At 42.2% G+C, this 21,300-nt stretch overlaps 4 non-coding genes across 4 annotated transcripts; 2 read left to right on the forward strand and 2 right to left on the reverse strand.

Annotated features, from left to right (window-relative positions):
- trnak-uuu lies at nt 1–93 on the reverse strand. The gene is made up of 2 exons: nt 57–93; nt 1–36 (listed from the first exon to the last, which is right to left on the reverse strand). It is a non-coding gene; the product is annotated as a tRNA-Lys (tRNA).
- Nucleotides 94–2,447: 2,354 nt separating this feature from the next.
- Nucleotides 2,448–2,520, forward strand: trnat-ugu. The gene has a single exon. It is a non-coding gene; the product is annotated as a tRNA-Thr (tRNA).
- Nucleotides 2,521–14,930: 12,410 nt separating this feature from the next.
- trnat-ugu lies at nt 14,931–15,003 on the forward strand. The gene has a single exon. It is a non-coding gene; the product is annotated as a tRNA-Thr (tRNA).
- A 456-nt stretch (nt 15,004–15,459) lies between these two features.
- trnaf-gaa lies at nt 15,460–15,532 on the reverse strand. The gene has a single exon. It is a non-coding gene; the product is annotated as a tRNA-Phe (tRNA).
- Between the last annotated feature and the right edge of the window lie 5,768 nt (nt 15,533–21,300).

Below are 21,300 nucleotides of genomic sequence, written 5' to 3' on the forward strand. Positions count from 1 at the left end.
CGCCCGAACAGGGACTTGAACCCTGGACCCTCAGATTGCATTCTAATTGGATATTTTAAAAGTCTGATGCTCTACCGACTGAGCTATCCGGGCTCCATGAATTCCTTATAACAGGACTGGTCACTGTATAACAGACCTGGTCTCTCTATAACAGGCCTAGTCTCTGTATAACAGGACTGGTCTCTGTATAACCGGCTGTAATATTCAAGATTGGTTAAATGTGGGGATAACAAATTAAGAATGTGGATAGTGAATAGCGATAGATGTTTTGGAAAAGGCTAATCTCTCTCTTATTTTCTTCATTCTCTATGAAAACTAATGATTTGTTTGTGACTGGCCACAACTTTTTGATGTTGGTAATCGGTGGCTTCTCCACTTCTGAACTGTTAGCAATGACTGCTTTAAAAAATTCTACGAAATCTTGAGTGCAAATATTAACCTTGAAATAAGCTGATAACGTAAGTACTATACCAGATGTAACGGGTCCGTATTGGCTGGATTATGTTCGTTACATCGACTGGAGCTGAGTGCGTGATCCACTCGGTGGTGGAGTGAGGAAAGATGATTGAAACCTTTGTCAAACAGCCTGACAAACCATTCCCCACGCCTTGTAATGCAATCAATCTCTTAAAGTTTTCACAGTAAACCCTCTCTCAAAAGGATCCTGGAATTTCAGGCAATGACTGGACCTCATTTCAGATCCTCTTGTAAGAGCTTTTTGAGTTACATGAAATTCTTACGTGCATCAGATGCTTTCTTTTAAGGTTCGGACAGATCGCAAGACCACAATCTCGTTTAGTAATACCCTGTAATCTAAATTAATCTGAAATAATCTGTTGAGCACCAGGTTATTTCTCAGAATAATCCATTTCCAGTAACATTTATTTTGGTGCTATGGATGTTGCAGTGATCACAGGAGTTACCATTCTCTCTGGCTGGTGCTTTTCTATGAGGGGATGGCTGTGTGTACCATTGTGGCTTGTTGTTTAGACAGTGATACAGCGCTATACAAATATTGACACTCCAATATCTGCACAACATTGGCAGCCAAAATTCACTGAAATTGATTATTCTCCTCTGGAGTGACATAGAGTTTGTTTAACAATTTTCTCATAACCACAGAAACAGAAAGCAATCATTTCGAGCAGCTTGTGACAAGATGATGGATGTGAACCGTCACATCGTCAGTCTCCAATCGCAGTCCTTCCCGCCACAACACAAAGTGCCACTGACCATCTGAAATCACAGAATATTACAGCACAAATAAGCAGCTCATTCACTCCAATCAAACCACGGTTCACTCTGTCCGTTTAATCTGAGAATAAATCCATCTTGAGCTTTCATTTAACTTGGCTACAGACGCAGCGTTGACACCATGGAAGTCCATCAGTAAGTTTAGGGTGTGAGGGGCTGCCATTCCTTCCTTTGTCTATTTGTAGGAGTTCAGCCACTTTTCCTCTCACTATGATCCTGTTGCACAGTAACAGGTGGCGGTGTCCTACACTCTCGGGCATTTGATGATCAGATCGAAGATGATGTTGGAATCCTCCCTGATGACAGTGACACGGTTTTCCATCCCGGACCAGAATGACTTGACGGATGAGGCGGAATATCCGACGAGCCTTTCCCGCTGCTTCCGGGAAACCTGCCGGTACCAGGCCATGTGGCTGCTGCTGAGATAAAACCCATTGTGTTCACAGGTCAGTCTCAGGGCCTGGCCGGTGTTCCCGCTTAGGGTCGGCGGCTGTGTCAGCACCAAAACGGTCAGAACATCTGTGAACAATAATTGATCAATGAATAACTACTGTGATATATTCTGTCTCTGTGACATTGTAGAGAGTATAAACAGGCACAAAAACAGTCATACTTTCAGAATAATAGCACTCACGGTAGGAGGCGGACAGCAGCAGAGATATTAGGGACCTCATTTATCTGGCAACTTGACAAAACTTATTATCAATAACAATCATGTGATTAGTAACTGGGGCCGGTTAGCTCAGTTAGTTAGAGTTCGGTGCTAATAAGGACAAGGTCGTGGGTTGGATCATCGTATGGCCACAAGCTTTGTTTCAGCAGAATAGTGAACTCCAGTTGCCTTTGTGAATCGAACTTCACTTTCAATATTTCAGAAATGTTGTGAGCTCCACTGATTTAGTTTTATTAATACGTAACAAAATGTAAGGCAATCGTAAAACAACAAGCACATCGAGCCGTTCCTTCTTTGTCATGACATCAACTGAGTAAAGAAACTTTTTTATATAATAGCGACCATGGAAAGATTAATCAACAAATCCAAGCTGACTCCGACTCCCAGTCTCAAACCAGCAGCCAATAAACTGCTCCAACTTGGACCTTGAAGACAGAATGTGAGGATGAGCAGTACTGACAAATATAAAAAAATTGAACATTCACCTGGACTTAAATAAAATAATTGGAAATGAAGCTATGGCGCCGTGGCTTAGATGGCAAAGCGCCTGTCTTGTAAACAGGAGATCCTGGGTTCAAATCCCAGCGGTGCCTTTGATGCCAGTCATCCTGCAACATCACAGATTTTTGGTTCTTGTTGCTTTGCGTTTAAATGTATGTTGAATTGGTACAGAAGCAATCGCCAATTCTGTCGTGAAAACATACACGGGTAGGAAAAACACTGCACTCGGAAGTTTTTTTGGGAAGTCCTACCAAAACTGATGTCCAAGGTTAACTTCAAGTGCAAAGTAACTTGATCTGTTTCTGTTGAACCGATGGGATGGTTGCCGGTTTTGTAATCCAAGCTCTGTGGGCTTTTGGTGGAATGTAGCTTGTTTTAACTGCAATTTTGGCTCTGCGAAGCATATGCGACGAGCTCTGATGTGAAGACATATCACCAATAATTTTTTTTTGGTGTCCTGAATAAGCTTTTGGAAGCAATGTTATTGTTGCTCGACTGATTTGTATTTCAGAATTAATCAGCAGGAGCTTCTGGTGAACGAAGATTTCGATTAATCTGTGTGAGAAAATAAAATACGCAGTTGAAAGAAACAACAAAAAATTTTGTTTGTAAAGCGCCTTTCACATTAGGAGAACGACATAAGGCACTGGACAGTCAAAGATCCGCACCCTAGCTTTTGGTTGGGATCAGAAGGGGTGCAGGGCGGGGAGGGCAGCAGCAAAAGTGTGTCTGAAGGCTTGGTCGAAGAGAAGGATCTTATGACAGGTCTTGAAGGCGGCGCGGGAGGTGCGAGAAGAAGGGACTGTGGGATCGAATTATAGAAGATATGGTCAGAGAAGATGAATGCCGGCCAATGGTGGGGCGTGCAAATCAGTGAACGTGAATTATGTCGCAGCCCGCTGAGCAGAGAGAGAGAGGGCAGGTTGGGTTGAGATAGCAGGTCACAGATATAGGAAGGAGGAAGGCTATGGAGGGCTCTGAAGCTTAGGAAAAGGATCTTGAACTGTATACTCTGACTGATTGGAAGCCAGGTGAGGATAGCGAAGATGGAGGTCATAGGCTGGTGGAACCATTTGTTGGAGAGAATACGGGCGGCAGAGTCGTGGATGATCTGCTCCGTTATCTGTATGAATCAAAACTAGGTGTCAATATTGCTAATAAAATATTCTCTTAATTTTCTTATTATTTTATTTTTCTGTCAGTTAATAATAATCACTGGATTTGATACAGCAACTTTCACATAAATTGCATCCCTAATGAGACAAAAAAAGAAGCTCCAAAGAAACGTGACAAATGTTTCCACATTTATTAAAAAAAACAAGATGGCCTGTAAATGGATGCAAGCTAAGACAGCACTAGTCATATTCTAGTTAACTGAATTACCAGACCTTGAGGTTCCGGCGGCTGCTGATCCCTCCAACGTGGGCGGCTGTCTCTCCGCCTCTGTTCATCTTGAACAACACATGGTGGTCATCGTATCGGTACCTCTCTATGATGGTTTCCTACGTAAACCTTCATACTGCCCATGGGTGGTATGACTGATTCCTCCTCTCCAACTTCATTCTGTTCACAACTGCTTCCAATGGGCTCTTTGCTGCTGCTTTAATACGCGATCTTTTCAGCCATGATTCCACGAGCACCGATTTTAGGCAGTATCCTCTCATTCATGTGGCATTTTGTCAAAGCCCATCTGGAAACATAAGTGCTTTACATCTATAACATTTCACTTGCTTGATTTTGAGCTTCCCAATTAATTCGCTAAGTTTGGTCAGCTTTACATTGGTTTTGAAAATTCATGATGGCTGCTGCCAGGAATATTCTCATTCTCCAGATACAATAATAATATTCAACCGAAGGGCAGGGCAGGGACTGAGGAAAATTGAATCATTCACCAAGAATCAAACATGTCTCTCAACAACAGAAATCTTGTATAATATCTCTGAACCACTGGCGCTGCAACGGATGCTTATTTCCACTATTGAATTACTTACTGCGTTGATTTTCCCAAGATAGTTTGTTTGCATCAAAATACTCTCAGAGTTGGAAACACGGACAACACTCATCTGAAATTTGGGCTCATCCGGGATTTGAAAACGGGACGTCTCGCAAATGTATTCATTTACTAAGCCAAAAGCGAGAAACAAAGCTCTTGACCAACGAGCCACTTTGTGCACCAAATGACCGGAATTTCAACAGAAAGACTTGGCAATATAAAACTCAATGGATCTTTGTTGATTTGCTGCACATTTATCAAAATTCATCACGATCTTCAAGTCATTGGAAATGATGAATTGTGCTTGTGTGGTTGAAACTGAACTCAGTAGAAGCGTCGCAATGTAAGTTCTCCCAAACGGCCAGTCTAAAAAGGATATAATTAGGCTGTGACATCTAGTTTTTGAGTCTAACTGTATCCCAACTGAGATATTTCGGAGGTTGTAAAATTACGTGTATCTGCCCGTTTTAAAAAAATTGCACAAATCTTGTTTTCTAATAAAACTCCTTTTAACTCCTGGTCGCTCATTGGGGGGACTCTGCAGCCAATTTATACTGACAAAAAATAAACTGCTGCGCGCCCCTTTCAGGTTAGGAGAGCTTCTTTTAAGGCATTCATCACAGATCTTGGGGGAGCCCCGAATGTCGTCCTTCAAGCGTGTTTTGAACAATGCTTCGGAATGTCCAAGGTCACAAGGTTAGTTTGGGTTAATATGTCATATTACGATATATTTTAGTAATCCTTGCATTTCATATAGTGCTTCACCACGTCTTTGGGACGTTCGAAAGCGCGTCACAGAATTGACAATATATTTTTGGTCGAAAAGTGGCAGCCGATTGCACTTAGCACTATCTCACCAACAATAGTGCACTCAGTGACCAAATTAAGTGGTTCATATGTTGCTGCATCGTTAAATACTAATCCAAAAACACTAATCTGGTTTTACGTTTTCAACTCCATTGAACATTTGATCCAACCCAACGAAGCCCGCTCCGAGTTGTTGTTTTCTCCCAATACAAACATCCCCAGTTTATCTGATGATTTTTTACCTTTGTTTAATCATTGCTCACCAATAATTCTGGAAACACTGTGAGTCAAACTCCTTCCTCTGCTTTCTGTCATCTTTCGGGCTTGGTAGCCAAATTATGTCCCGGTGTCCAGTACTGTTCGCAGTATTCAAGATAACTTCTGACTAAGACCTCTATAAACCGAAATAAGAGTGGGGTATCACAGAATCTGCGGTGATTGGTCAACCCAATGACATGAGTTTGTCGACGATCTGGTCTCGGAATGTAAGGATTTTGTTGGAGAAGGAGCGGACATTTTACAGCTACAAACAGTTTGTTGGCTGAAGGGGGAGCAGTTTGAGTGTCAGGTAAGCGAAGAGAAGTATCTTCCCAAAGGCTGGAAATCGTGTTTATTGGACTGGGAATGACGGCAAAGGCAGTCAGAAACTTGTCTGCCATACACCAGTCAGTATGTGCCACGGTTAACCAAACGTAGAATTCCCAGTCTGGGACAGAGTGAGCCTGTGGAATGCCCAGGGGTGAAAGGAAGCGGGGAGGCTGCTTGATGATGAGACACTTATGGGAAAAATGCATAACTGGGGACAGGAATATGTGCATTTTGGGTATGAGATAGCAACTCGCAGCAGGGGCTGCAGCAAAACTGCACATAGGGAGTTGAGCAGTGGGACAATGTCAACACAGAGACAGGAAAAGGAATCAGACGCCAAACTTGTGAGCGAAACAAATAAACATTTATCTGGTTGTTCAATGAAAAACACTGACATGTTACATCGGCGCCGTGGATTAGTTGGCAACCCATCTGTCTCGAAAACAGGAGTTTCTGGTTTCAAAGCCCAGCGGTGCCTTGCTGAATACCCGAAAATGAAAATCCTTGGAACTTCTGCTGTGTTTTACAAAAGGCAAAGCTGGTTGTCACTTCATGCCCTTGCCACACCCTACGTATCCAATTTGCTTAACATCAAACTCCACCACTCACTGCATCCGCTCGCCTAGCTCCAGCCTTCTATTCATCCTTCGTACATCCACTCCATCAGATATGGACATGACTTCAGTCACTGTTCTCCAAAATTCTCAGGTTGGGGACATTACAAGTTTGGTCTGTGTCCTTGTCAACAAGTTAGCTCTTTGTACTACAGGGCCGGTTGTTGATTTCGTTCCCAATAGTTACCTACGTTTCTGTGTACTTAGACATGTATTTACATGGTTATGTAGATTAAATTCACAGAGAATCATAAAAAAACTTTGTGTTTTCCAACTATTCTAATTGTTAAATGATTTATTAGACAGAACTCTGCCTGAATCGCTCATAATCTGTTGGGTGAATACAAATCCAGGACATCCTACATGATGCATTCACCTGACCACGGCAGGATAAAACTCTCTCTGCACCATTCGTACAAGCTCCCAGCCCAGTGTTCGAGACACAGTGAGGCCGTATCCACACTGCCGGCCTGTATAACCAGGTCAGGATTAGAAAGACAGTAAAGCTACCTCTTCAGTAAACTCATTTGCTACTTTCTTTGGACTTAGCAGCTTAATAAATGCGCAAGTCTTCCAACGGTTATAGCATCGGACGAACCGTTTTTTTGGGAATGTTTTCTGTGTGACTTGTTACGCCTATATTTTACAATAAATACACTACAATACCAATATCGATGCATTAAATGGCGTGTTCAAATTGGCTAACGAGTAAATGTTACTGTGCTTGGGTCCTGGTATCATGCAAGATCCCCATTCGTTAGAGCCGAGTTGGACGACTGGACAGTGCAGTGTTATTTGTTACACCTGCTCAATGATTTAAGTAAGTTCGCTGCGTTGCCAGACTCTCTGTACGTTTGTTGCAAATCATGCAGAAACGGCAGATCTCTGTTTGACATTTAGACTGGAGATTCTTTGTGAAAATAATAATTGTTTGTGAAATATGCAGATTACTAATACATTGTCCGACTTTTCTGTTTAGCTTGGAGATTAACAATTGAACAAAATGGTAGAGAGTTCTGGATCCCCGTCTCATATTTAAATGGCGTCAGTCAAAATCGACGCAAATACCTCGACTCACATGGCCTGGGCCACCCACTTGCCTTGTTTCATTTGATTTTTTCTTTTCTCCGCTTTATCCAGTCCAACATCAGCGGGCGAGATTTAGACCTTTCTGCAACTTAATTCTACAAATCATCTGATTCCCCTCGTCCACGATCAGTCTCAAGACACCTTTTTGGCCGTGTTGTTGGTAATCGTTTCCTTCCCAAAACGCCTCAATTCCTAACCCCATATCGATGCCCAGTTAGTAATATTATTATTAATAATTACTCTTGCATTCGAAACAGCAACTTATCCCTAATTCGAGTCGTTGCAAAACGCTTCATAGAATACAACGTAAATTCAGTTGCTGTACATTTTGTGGGCGAAATGCTTCAACCAATTGCGTGCTGCAATGAGCCACAAACAGTAGTGGATGGAGCGACCAATTTACTACTACTTCTCTTGTTTGAATGAATATTACAACCGGTAAATTGCTCCACCAAACGACTGACCACCGGGATCCTCCTTACTCCTTTGTAAACAGAGGCGTGAGAAGTAAAGGAACTTTCTAATTATTTTGTCCTGCCGGAAATCGCACCCAGGTTTTCCAGCAGCTGTCATACTCAGCCTCACAATGTCCTCACCAGCTGCTCCGGGGCCATCCTGTTCAACTTACGGTCACGAGCCTCTTCGCCCCAGCCCGAGGTCGAGCTCCACCATTATCAAGCGCTCTTCGGCGCTACCGTGCATGCGGAGCGCTGTGTAAGTACAAGTTTTTAATGTTGTTGAGTTGTTTTTGAAATCATATCTTTTCTTAAAGAAAATAATGCACTACAGTAATTTTAATCGAGCAACGGACTAGCGCGACTTATATCACAGTATTTCATCGAGAATTGTCAAAGTGAGTTTCATCGCTGCCTTTAACTGTGCTCTTTATTTCTCTGTGCCCGCAGTTCTGAGAATTTTATCTACGTGGATATATTTTCTTTTTTTTAACCGTCTCATTAATTTCAGTGCCCAACAAAGCCCATGCACATATTTGATTTCCTTTCCATTCAAGTGAGTAAAAGTAGCAAAGGGACAAAAACTCAGGACCATGACTCAATCCGCGGAAATTGAGGCAACTGTGAGTTTGACTGACCTGATATCAACGACCCCTGTTGACATCCCTTTGCGGCGAGGAAGGATCATCTAATTATGCTTATTCAAAAGTAGCTGTGCGGCATAAATCATGTTTCTGCGTCAATCGGTTATTGTGTTAATGTCGGACAGATACAGGGAAAGCCATTCCGTCATTACAAGTATAGATATATGTCTCGAGAAGTGTGTGATTTCCTCTGTCGCTATGTTCATGCAGACTATCACCCACACGGCATTTTTTGCGGCTTTGTTAAAGTATATTTTAAATATAGCTCATCAACAACAGGAGAATCTCCAATATAAATATGCCGAAGGAAGACGCACATGCAAGTCCTTCCTGATGAACTATCAGTAATGTCTCTACATCAATGGGTTACTGCTTTCTTGACGGACAGGCACACAGACAAGCATTTCGTCTTTAATAGTATAGATAAAACGTCGGAACCCGATATCAGAGGAACTGAAGTCACTGTTATTTTATGATCTATAGCTTGTTTATTTAATATACCGAATAATACATACATTTTCACTATGGTTCAATCAACAGGGTTACAATAGCGGGGTTACAATAGATAATTTTCTCAGGTACTCAATTTTCTCAATTTAAGCATAAATAACTAACTGAACTGTGCCAACTTAAATGCAGCAATAATTAAAACTGCAATTAATTTCTGATCATCGTAAGGAGGACAAACTTGAAGGGATGAAGTACGCGACATATATCAGAAACGTAATATTACATACACATATTTGTATAAATAGCGATTTAAAGGATAAATCCTTTCACAAATACAGTTTTAAATATATGGGTTAACAGTGTGTTTTTCTTGTGTGACGTGAACTCCAGTTTGTCTTCTCGCTTTTCACTATTTAAAACATTTACTAATTAATGCGAAAGGATATTTAACTGCATTCTTCAGCTGCTCTCTGAATTTGTTCTGAGTGACAGCATAGATGGCTGTGTTTGTGCAGGAACTCAGCAGCTGAAGCATAAAACCGGCTTCTTCAAACATTGCCAAAGGGTTATAGAGACCTCTCGACCTGTAAACCTTTTTAACTCTGTACTGTATATAATGTGCAACAGATGTCACCCACAACAATATAAAACTGAGTGATATCGTGAACAGTAAAATGATGGATTTCTTCCTGTTCGCCATTTGCGGATCATTGCGATGATCAGCACTGCTGGTGCAGACCCGCAGTCTGACGCGGACTCGACTCGCCACAAGAATGTGTCTGACAGTCAGAGCATTGAGCAGCAAAATCAACACGAATGGGAGCAAAGGGACCAAAATCTGTTCAAACCAATAAAATATAATCCACGCGGGCTGATAGCGAATCTCTGATTTGACAAGGCAGCCCCAGGGCAAATGATGAATTCTAGCGTAAGGTTTGAATATAAAATACAAGGGAATATTTTCTAAGCAGAGCAGCGCAATTAAAGTTCCTATAACCACGGACGCTGTTCTCTCAGTGCAGTATTTTTGTTTCAGTTTCTGGCAACAAATGGCCACAAAGCGATCAAAGGTGAAAGCCACAGTGAGCCACACAGCAGAGTCCACGGCGGCTGCAGAAATGACATTAGTGAAGCTGCAGACAGGAGTGTAGAACAAAAATGAGGTATGGAAATAAATATCACCGATTTGTTTCAGGATTACTTCAGAGACAATGACTGACAGATCCGCCGCTGCCATGGCCACCAGGTAGCGGGTGATACATTTGGACAGTCCACATTTTCCTCGGGACAGGATCCCAATCGCCAGTAAATTAACTGTAAGACAGACAAAACAGATAATTTTTTNAGAAATTGGCCTGTCAAGTAAAATACTGCCGACTGTGTTAGTAAAAACATCTGCGAAACACGAATAAAGTGAAATTAAACGGTGATTGCGCGTTCTCATGGGTAGGTGTTTATAACAGAATTAAGCCGCTAAAAAGGGTACATTAGGCTTTTTCAGTGACATTGTGAACTTCGTATATTATAGTGCAGAAAAGGAGAGACGTTCAACGAGTGCGATAGGTAAATCAGTGTGAAAGAGCCAATGGCGAGGAGGGGAATTTGAGCAGCATTACATAGATATTTGGGGAGGACACAATTGTTCCTCTATGTGGAGAGCTCGAGAGTGATGAGCAAGTGGAGTAAGGAAACTTGTCGACCGTGTAGCCTTGCTGGGCATCAACAAACATCTGTCGCTTGCGAGGGGAATGCTCTAAACGCAGAGATACAGAATCCACTAGTAAATACCAGAAATAATAAACTGACCAGGAATTCCAACTGCTGCAAGAACCGGATAATAAATGACTTGTATTATCAACTCTTTAGAACTTCGAGGCATTTTTCACAGCAGCGAAACCTTTGCAAAGATAGAGCAGCCCCTTCTGTAACATTGAGGTAATGCTGTCACATATTTGTAGCGTTTGGGAAACTCCATGGAGATTGTGAGATGATGTGATCATCGCATTACTGATAGATGGTGGAACAAATACGTTCAAACACGTCAGCAATATGTTTCAGGTATCATTGTCCTTGATTTATATTATTGCGTAACACAAAATCCACTGTGCAGCAAAACTTATTTAATAATGAGAGTTAGATTCAATCAATTAGATTGACAAATGAGTTTATTTGTGCTCTCCACATTTTATTATTGTTGTGCATGCGACGGATGTTGCACAATATATAAGGGATAGCTGCTCTCCTAGCTGACACATTCGGTCAATTTTTGGAGAGAAGGAAATTGTCAAACGATACAATAAAATTGATTACATTTGTACAGCGCTCAAATTGGAGTGCATCCCAAGCAGCTGGAAGATCCGGGATTTGGACCAGAGCTGGGTTTCGGCATCATAAATGGTGGAGTGCAGGGAACATAAGAGGGTGGCCGAAGCCTCGGTCGAAGAGGAGTGTCTTGAAACGCTTCTTGAAGGAGGTAAGAAGGGAGCACGTCGAAGGGAACGGGGGAGAGAGTTCCATAGGAACGTGGGAGCAGAAAGGCTGAAAGCTCGGCGACCAATGATAAGGCGGGTCGGACGGTGGAATGTGGAACAGGCCAGAGTTTGCTGAGCAGATGGAGCGAACAGATTGTTGTGGGGTAAGGATGTCAGAGATAAGGATAGGTAAGGTCGTGGATTTATGTAAGGCCTATATTCAAATCATTGTCGCTTGTGTTTCCAAGCTCCTGTGTTTAACAGAGATAACAAAATGTTCTCTATTTCGCTCTTCTTGTGACAACCTTACAACCTTGGCCCAAAGTCAGAGAGTATTCAATGATTCATATGGACTCTCATTGTTCATTCTTTCAAAATTCCTCATATACTTTCCTCTATGAGGTCCCTTATCAACCTTCTCTTTTCCAAATACAATAGAGCCAACGTTTTCAATATTTCTTCAACACCAAAGACACTCATCCCCCGTTTATTTTTTGCGCAGCTTCCCCGGAACTCTCGAAAATTTTATCGTGTTTCCTGAAAAGTTGTAGCCAAAACTGAATCCAGAAATCCAGCTGCGCCTGAAGGAATGATCTGTAAATGCCGGAATTGTTCCTTTGATTTCATACATTTTGCTCCTTCATGAATAAGTAAAAACAATAACAATAATAACTTGGAGATAAAAATCACCCTTCATGCTGGGAAAGTCTCAGAATGCTTGACTATATGTTGAGCAGATACTGTGTAAGTGAATGTAGGCGCCATCAAAGTCAATGCAATCTGTTTGGATGGAGTGTGCACCCCACGGAGCCAAGACGGCAATTCATTGTCCTGTTCGACAATCAACATTGCTACATATGGCACATCGGTGCCATGACACTCTCCGCTTTCCGCACCTTTGTAACATTGCCTGGCTGCACTATTATTCTCACCACAGGCCACCGAGAAGCTCATCCACACGTTCATCATATCCAGGCTTCACTTCCAAACTGCATGTTGCTGGACCGCCCCATCGCCTCCCTCCACCAGCTGCAGATCGTCAAGTACTCCACCCCAACAAGAGGCTCCAAGACCCGTCGGCCCCAAAATTCCCCAGAGAGCAGATTTCCCACTCTCACCAAATTCCTTCACCAGTCTCAGGATGTTACAGCTTCACTCTGTTCACAGCTCACTCCATTGGGGTCGCTGCTGGAGATTTTCTATGCGCTTTTCAATCCGTGCTTATCTCCCCCATGATTCCGCGTGCACTGATTTTAGTCATAGAATTCATGGGTAATAGTCAAATGAGTCAATACGTTTCTTGAATAATGCCGCTACACCGCAACAGATGCGTATCTCCCCAATTAATTTAGTTATTTACTACATTCCTATTAACAAGTTAGTTTACTTGTTTCAAAATAAAGACAGTATGAGAAACATAGACAACATTCTACTAAAATTTGGGCTCGTCCGGGATTTGAACCCGGGAACTCTCGCATATTTACTTAATTGCTAACCCCGAAGTGAGAATCATACCCCTCGACCAACGAGCCACATGTGCACCAAATATCTGAAATATCAACAGGTTAACTTGGCATTTCAAAACTGAATGGAACTTTGTTTTTTTGCTGAACATTTAGCAAAAATCATCGTGATCTTCAAATCGAAACGTCAACAAAAATTATCAAGCAATGCTCGTTAATTGCTGATTCAATGTGCCAGCGAGGCCACGGGCTGTAGTTACTCAACTCACATACCATTTATCAACAAATATTTTCTTTGCATACTGTCAATGTGACGGTTCGTTTTCTAGCGAGTTTGATGGTCAAGCAATATTGTACTATCATTGCTGCTCACTTTACAGGCCGGTCAATTTGCCTGAGATTCGACATCCTCCTGCCTTAACGTGCAGTGTCTCTTTTACAGGATTTTTTTTTACTTGAAGCCAAAGTTGATCAAATTCAACACCAAGTGCATCATTTATCTAATATGTGTCTCCATTTCTTACGGTGAGGCTTCTAGAAGCATTTATTGAGTTTTGGTAAAACACCGGCCTGACCGAGGCTGAATCCGAAACAACAACTCATTAGTCCGTGACCGGCCCTGTTGTCCACTGATGCAACTCGTTTGACTAAAGCATTGAAAAGTACTGCTCCAGGTGAGAGTCGAACTCACAACCTCGGCATTTCTCGAGGAAGTACTGTCATATAACTATCACGCGCTGACCTCTTTCGCCACTAGAGCTGCTTTAGTATACTCTTTAGTTGATCATTTCTGTTTTGTTTAAAAAAATGTCAACAATGAATTCCAATTATGTAAAGTGTTTTATTTGAGATAAATACGAGTTTCAATTTCTTGTACACGACAATTCTGTACATTTTGAAGAATGTTACACAGTCAGACCCTACCTTCCACCCTCCCCAATCCCGATCCCCAGCTCAGATCCGAAGCACATGCAGTCCAGTTGTATGTGACGGCGTCTGGAATTTTAGTGTTGTGATTGTGGTTGGTTCCGTGGGCCTAAGAAATCATCAGCAGCAGCTTTGGTACAATTTTTCTTTTCAGTAACGAAAATTAACTCCATATCCAGTGACAAAGATTTCGTTTTTTCTTGTGAGGAAGAAAAGAACAACAATTTGCATTGTCATAGCGTCTCTCACGTAGGACAGCGTCCCTGAAGAGAGATAAAACCGATTACAAAGCAACCCTTTCGAGTACAGTGACTACAGTAGTTCAAAAAGTATGATTTTTTGGAGTTATAATGTTTCCGTATTGATTGAGCAATTCACATCTGTGTGAAACAATACAAATGTGAAAAAAGGCCGAAATGACGTTGGCAGTCGATTCTGTGCTTTTAATAGAATCAAGTTTATTTTTCTCTCACTGACTTCCAAATGAAGTTGGATTGCTTTGGAAGTTGATCCTGGTCCGACTCCTGGTCACCAAAACCATCATGGATTGAGGCAGGACAGTGAATCGATTCCTTTAATGCAATTCCTTCTATCTGCATTTCAGACTCCTCTGTTTGTATCTTCTGTGACTGGTCCCACTCACTTTCACAAAACAAAGGTCAATATTGTAGGCCACCAGCAACGCAAACAATTAATTGACAATCACAAACTTTTGTGGCTCTGAATTTCTCAGTATCCAGTGAAAGGTCCGATATGTTATCGCGGGTCTAGAATAGCCTTTTTGGATTACGATGTTGCAATTGATTTAAGGATTGAATTCCCATTGCAAAAAACATTCACTCTCAAAATACACATTCAAATCACTCTAAAGAAACCATTGGAATATTTTTCAGCCTTCTTGCCGATGGGGAAAATAATACTTCTAAAGCAATTGTTATTATTGCTAACTTTCACATGATATTTTGATTCTCTGAAGAGAAAATGACAGCTCGGTTATCTTCGGCGCTGTGGCTTAGTCGGTGGAGCACCTGTCTTGTAAACAGGAGATCCTGGGTTCAATTCCCAGCGGTGCCTCTTCTGCTGAATTTTTGGATGCAGTACGTCTACAATTCCTAAAAGTGACTTCCTCAATTTCTTAATCTTCAAGGAGTTTTGCTCTTGCAATTGTTGGCGTTGGAAGGCAGCTTTCATTCCACTGCATTGCTGCAGGTTTGCTGGATTGGCTGAGTTAACAACGAGAAGTTAAACCGAGGCCACGGCTGTCTAGTCAGGTCGACATTAGTGCTGTTGGTGGAATACTGTTGTGCGAAGATTGATTGTTCCAGTCTCACACAAAACACATTTACGGCACATTTCCATATATCCTGCAAGGCGCTCGGACGTGCTTCGTGGAGGCTCTGAACAAATTCAGCCGTTAATTGGTTGTGTGAATTGTAAGCTCGCTGAACGTTTACTCATTTCAGTGAGGATGAAGATTTACAATTGATGAAAATTATGTACTAGGCGGGAATGACAAAATGAACAAAAAACTGCCGAAACCCGGGATTGAACCAGGGACCTTTAGATCTTCAGTCTAACGCTCTCCCAACTGAGCTATTTCGGCTGTCAGTTATTACTCTGTTGTAGTGTTCAAGGTATCTTCCGAGCAGATCAACATACACCGGGATAAGAAGGTGGGAATCAGAGAAAGCGGAGAATGTTCATCGCAGTTATTTGTCGATGATCATGTCTTGGAATCGAGAGGGTCTTTATTCGAGAGGGAGCGACATTTTGCTGGGACAAACAGTTTGCTTGATGAATGTGAGAGAGGTGGACTGAAAGATGAACAATGCGACGTTTCTTCCCAGTTGTTGCAACACGTGGGCCTTGGAGTGCAAATGGGTGTCAAGGCAGTCAGGGTGGCAGCGTTAGGGAAACTGATTGCATGTGCTACCATGAACCTGGCGGAGAATTCACATGCTGGGACAGAGTGAGATGTTGGGACGGTCCAGGATTGAATGGAGGCGGGGACGCAGTGAGTGACGAGACCATTATTGACAGGGACAGGAATGGGTGCATTTGGGGTTTGAGGTAACCATGCGGATCAGTGGATTCAACCGAGTTGAGCAGTGGGACAGGGTCAACCAGATACATGGAGAAGAATCCAGTCGCCCATTCTGAAAATTGTTCCTCAAACCCTCTGCTTTGCCGCTTCAATTTTTAAATCACGCCTGAAAATCTTCTGTTTTGATCTTATTGATGGGCACCTCCCCAACTCCCTCTCCACTCTTTGGTGGTCAGACTCCACCACTGCCAAGCACAGTGGAAAGCTAACTCGCGTGAAGTGTGCGAATTAGATGCGGATTGCTTTTGTATATTTCAAGCTACAGATTCTGTGTATCTGAGAAATAATCCAACACTTCAAATCATGAAACAAATCCATCATTTGGTGTTGTGGCTTGCGACGCTCCTGGCAAAAATGTAAACTGATATTGGGGATAATAAAAGTTTTGCCTCTTTCCCTGTAAAGGAGTCTCTGTCTCTGCTACAAGAGACCGATTATCGCTTTCGTTCCCAATGGTTACCCAGGCTACTGTGTGGATTCCAATGGGTTTTAGATCCCCTTTAGCTGTGTGAAACGTTTTGACAAGTCCACGTCAGCTATTTTAAGACACAACTGTTGTTACTGTCGCTTACAATTGGAAAGTCCCCTTTTATTTATGCACAAATGCATAGATTAATGAAGAAGGCATTTCTCTGTATTTAACCCTGAGATGCAACCCACCACCAGTGGGATAAAGATGACAAAAAACTTGTCCCTAACTGATGGAGAATGTCGTCACGCAAAGGAAGAACCTGGTCAACAAAATTTTAGTTATGTCTGTACATTCATTGACAGGAGATTTATGCTGATACTTTAGCATCACTTTGCAGTGTTCAATCTATTGTTGGGAGTTAGTTCCAACAATTTTGCGGGGAATAATTTGCAAAGAAAAGCTTTTCTCAATGTGGTCAAAGATTCAATTGACAAAACTATGACTCGAGAAGCCAATTTCCTACAGGTTCTCAAATGACATAAATAACTGCATCTAATAAACCAGTCCTGCAGCCACAAAGTGGGGCTAAACACCGGCGGTAAAGGTACCAGTGCAACGCACCCAGAATATTTGTGTTATAAGTGACGACCTCTAGATAATTGGTCATTCAGCAAGACATAAGTCAGAGACAACACGAATGACTGATTTACTATGTGCTACCTCCATAAGAACAAATCTCTGCAGACTTGTTGTTCACACAGACGCAAATCACTCAAAACCCGCAACGTTCAGCAGCAGAATCATAAAGCACAGATATTCTGCATTAAGAGCCCGAGTGCCTCAGTGGTTAGAGCTACCAGGCTTTTAATCTCAGCGTCATGACACAATGTTTCGATTAGTTTTATTTTCCAGTTACTCGTTTCATTTAAATTGACTATTCACGGAGAACGTTTGATTCTTTAACAAATTTGAGCAATGCCGTTCATTCTGGAAGACATAGTCACGTTTGTCTCGCACGCGCAAAGTCCCGGATTCAAAGTGTCCACTGAACACAATTACCGACAGTTTTTTCACCACATTGTTGCTGTCGATCTTGCATTGATGATTAATGAAGAGGGCTTATCTTAAATCCCAAAAAGGTTTCAATAAATAAATAAAATCAAAGCATATGTCTGCATACAATGTAATTATTTCAACAATAAAAGCTGAAATTATGTCTGTTAGCTCTTGTGGTTTGCAATCAGAAAGAGACTTGGGAGGATCTCCTGTCGCGAAGTCACTGTACACATGTACGCTCTTTACAAAATTCAAAACTGCGGATTATGTGGGGATGCAGCTCAGAGGTAGAGCGCATGCTTCGCATGTATGAGGTCCCGGGTTCAATCCCCGGCGTCTCCACGTGTGGTGTGAGAAACTTATGCTGGAATGTCGCTTTTGGAAATTTTAGAAACCACTTATAATTTCACACTGATATTGTGTTCCTCCACAGAACAATATGATCCAAAGCACAGTAGAATTTGGATCAAAACAAGTACAATTCCACTACAAATATACTCGGAGGGAAAATGTTATCCTTTGTTGAAGAATGCACTGGATGGCAAAGTTCACGTGTAACGTTAGTCCGGGAAATTTACATTAGTGAAAGTAATAGTTTCGGTGAATCGAACTTGGACCGTTGAGGTTAAAGCATAGAATTCTCAACAGCACAACTTCAATGAACATATCTGTAAAGCGTCTTGCACTTCTTGAGGTAGTCCCAAGGAGGAAGGCGTGGAGGGTAGCCAAAGCCTTGATCAACGAGAAACCTCTTGAGACGGGACTTGATCCACAAGAAAAACAACAACAACAAGACTTAATTTATAGGGGAGGAAAGGGAGGGAGCGAGGAGCGGGTGGAGAGTCGAGAGGGGAGCTGAAGGCATCGTCAAAGAGAAAGGTCTTTAGACCGGCCTTGAAGGAGGAAAGGGAGGAAACGGCGAAGGCACTGGGGGATAGAGTTCCAGAGCCGAGGGGCTGAGAGGCTGAAGGCCCGGCCAACGAAGGTAGGGCGGTTGGGGCTGAGGATGTGGAGCAGACCGGAGCCGGTGAAACGGAGGGTACGGGCAGGTAAGTAGGGGGATAGTAGTTCGGAGAAGTAGGAGGGAGCAAGGCCGTGAATGACCTTGCAGGTGAGGATAAGTATCTTGAATTCGATCCTCTGGGTTTAGTTCGGTGGGACATCGAATACTTCATTGGTGGACATTTGTACAATAACATACCGATGTCTGTCACGTTAATTTTCTGAATTTGATGCAGAAGCGTTTATTCCACCACATACACATATTTTTCAAGATGTCATAAAAGGTTTGCCTTAATTATAAGCGGCAATGTATGGCGACAAAGGCGTGCACTGTTCTTCATTCCTTTTAATAATAGAAGTCGATGCATTTGATCCAGTGCCTTATCACGTGATTGTATATCGACATGTGTACGACTGCAGTTTTGTTTCCGAGCAACATTAAAGAAAGAACGTATTCGAAACTTTACTTTTAAAGTGTGACGCCCAACGTGGGGCTCGAACCCACGACTCTGAGATTTAGAGTCTCATGGTCTACCGACTGAGCTAGCCGGGCCCTTATATTGCCTGTTGTTCAGATTGTGTTGTAGGAAACTCATTCAACAGCCTGGTTTCTCTATTTGCAAGAATTCGTAACCAATTGAGCAGGATAAAAGCTTTCCTTCTTTCCAGGAATATTTCTGTTTTAAACTTGCAAGAATCAAAAAGCGAAACCACACCTCGGCTTTATTCATACGAAGAATTTGTATCCATCAGCAAACAGAATAACTTTATCTGTCTACCAAAACTCTTGATTCCGTGGTAAACAACAATTTTGTTCTTTGTGATTGTCTGTGTAACTATCATGAATGTTTGCTCCACCTTGTGGAGCCTCCTTGCCTTGTTCGACAACCATATATTCTTTAAAGCCCACATATCGGTTCCGACCCGACCAGTATCCCCCACTTCCAAAACACTGATAACTCCACTTCAACCAATCCGCAAAGCTGTACGGGAGTGGTGTTTCCTTTTCTTCGAAATTCTGTCCTCTTTCTACACCCGTTCTTCCAAAATTTGGATTTCAAGAACAAATTACTTCTCAGAGGAGATTTACCTCTTGGCTTTCAACGGAACTGTAAAGCTAATCTAAACGTGGCTTGTAAGTGATCAAACGGTCATTTACAGCACCACATTCTCAGGTTATTGCCTCAAGGAGAGAAAACATTGTCTGCTGGTTATTGATTGGAAAATTGACTCATCTTGTTGCCTTGTGTACACCGATCTTTCTATTCAGAAAACACATCTGACTTGGACATTGTACATTTGATAGCATTGCAATAGATCATGTATATTTGATAGCCGTGTGATTCAAGCCGACGGACCGAAGAGACTGGAACCTAAGTCCTGCGCCTTCGGCAGCTGGGCCACAATGTCCCATATCTGCACGTGTCAAAAAAATAATTTGTACCACCATCTCTCACAACTAAGCTTAAATATTCATCCGGCCATGACGGAGGACCGGGTCGTTTCTCCGCCCATCGTTTGACTTTTGTGAATTAAAAAAGCACCGAATTCAGCAACTTTATCAATAATTTGAAGCATTTTAAGCCGATATTCAAAAAAGCTCACTGTAGAAAGGTTTCTGTTCAATGTCTGCTGCATAGCTTTTCAAATAAATGGTCAGAAATTTAAATTGTTTTGGGGTTCAAGTTTCCTGGGTTTGACAATTTGGCAACGCACCAATATCTTGCTTCATGGCTCCATGGGCCTGATATTTATAATGTTTGGCTCTTCGTATTTCTGCAACTTTCGAACTCATTTCCTTTTATGTGAACTTAGAGGAATACATTACTTCAGCTGCAAAATTCAAATCCAGCATTTTCAGGATTTTTGTAAAACATACGGAAGGTTGATGAAGAACTTTTGATTTCTACTCATTTCTCGACGCTGACCAACTCACTGAAGCTTCTATTAGCGTAGAGGTTATGAAGTTCGCCTCAGAGGTGATAAGTCACATGTTCGAAACATGGCAAAAACATTTATTTAACTTTTATTTCTAAAATTTATTCTAAAATATTGAAGCAGTCACACCACTCTTTCAATTAACGTGGTTTGTACACGTAGAAAATACAGTTACCATGGAACGAAATAATATTTTGTAAGTGCAGCAACCTATAAAGATTTCAGGCAACAAAATAAATATGACATTTTCCTGCTGCTGAAGTGAATAACGGTGTTCCTGCAGCTTTGAAGCAAATAATGCGACACGAACAAGTAAAGAGTTCGATCCCGTTTGATCTGAATTTCTCGAAAAACTGCAGAACAGAGTCCAATAAGCTGAGAGCAGTAATATGATGAAACAATTCATTGAGCTCAACCATTACTATTGATAAAATAAAATCTCAGGTTATAGCGTGCAGTCCTGTAGCTTAGTGGTAGAGCAATCGCTTTGCAAGGGAGAGACCTCAGTTCAATTCCAAGCAGGGCGAAACCTTCCCTCCCATCACCCTGACCATTTCCTCCCTGCTCGGATCCTGACCCAAATGTGCAGCGCCTTGGGACGTCCTCCCGACGTGAAAGGCGCTCAATAAATGGAATCTTGTTGTTGTTGTTGTTGTTGTCTTGAGATCGGCCTTCAAGGAGGAAAGGGAGGAAGCGGCGAAGGCACTGGGGGATGTAGTTCCAGAGCCTAGTGGCTGAGAGGCTGAAGTCCCGTCCACCGATGTTAGGGCGGTTAGCCCGGAGGATGTAGAGCTGACCGGAGCCAAAGGAACGGAGGGTACGGGCAGCTAAGAAGGGGATAGGAGGGAGGAGATGTAGG

The sequence above is a fragment of the Callorhinchus milii genome, unplaced genomic scaffold, assembly GCF_018977255.1.
Source record: "Callorhinchus milii isolate IMCB2004 unplaced genomic scaffold, IMCB_Cmil_1.0 Scaffold42, whole genome shotgun sequence".
Lineage (NCBI taxonomy): Eukaryota > Metazoa > Chordata > Chondrichthyes > Chimaeriformes > Callorhinchidae > Callorhinchus > Callorhinchus milii.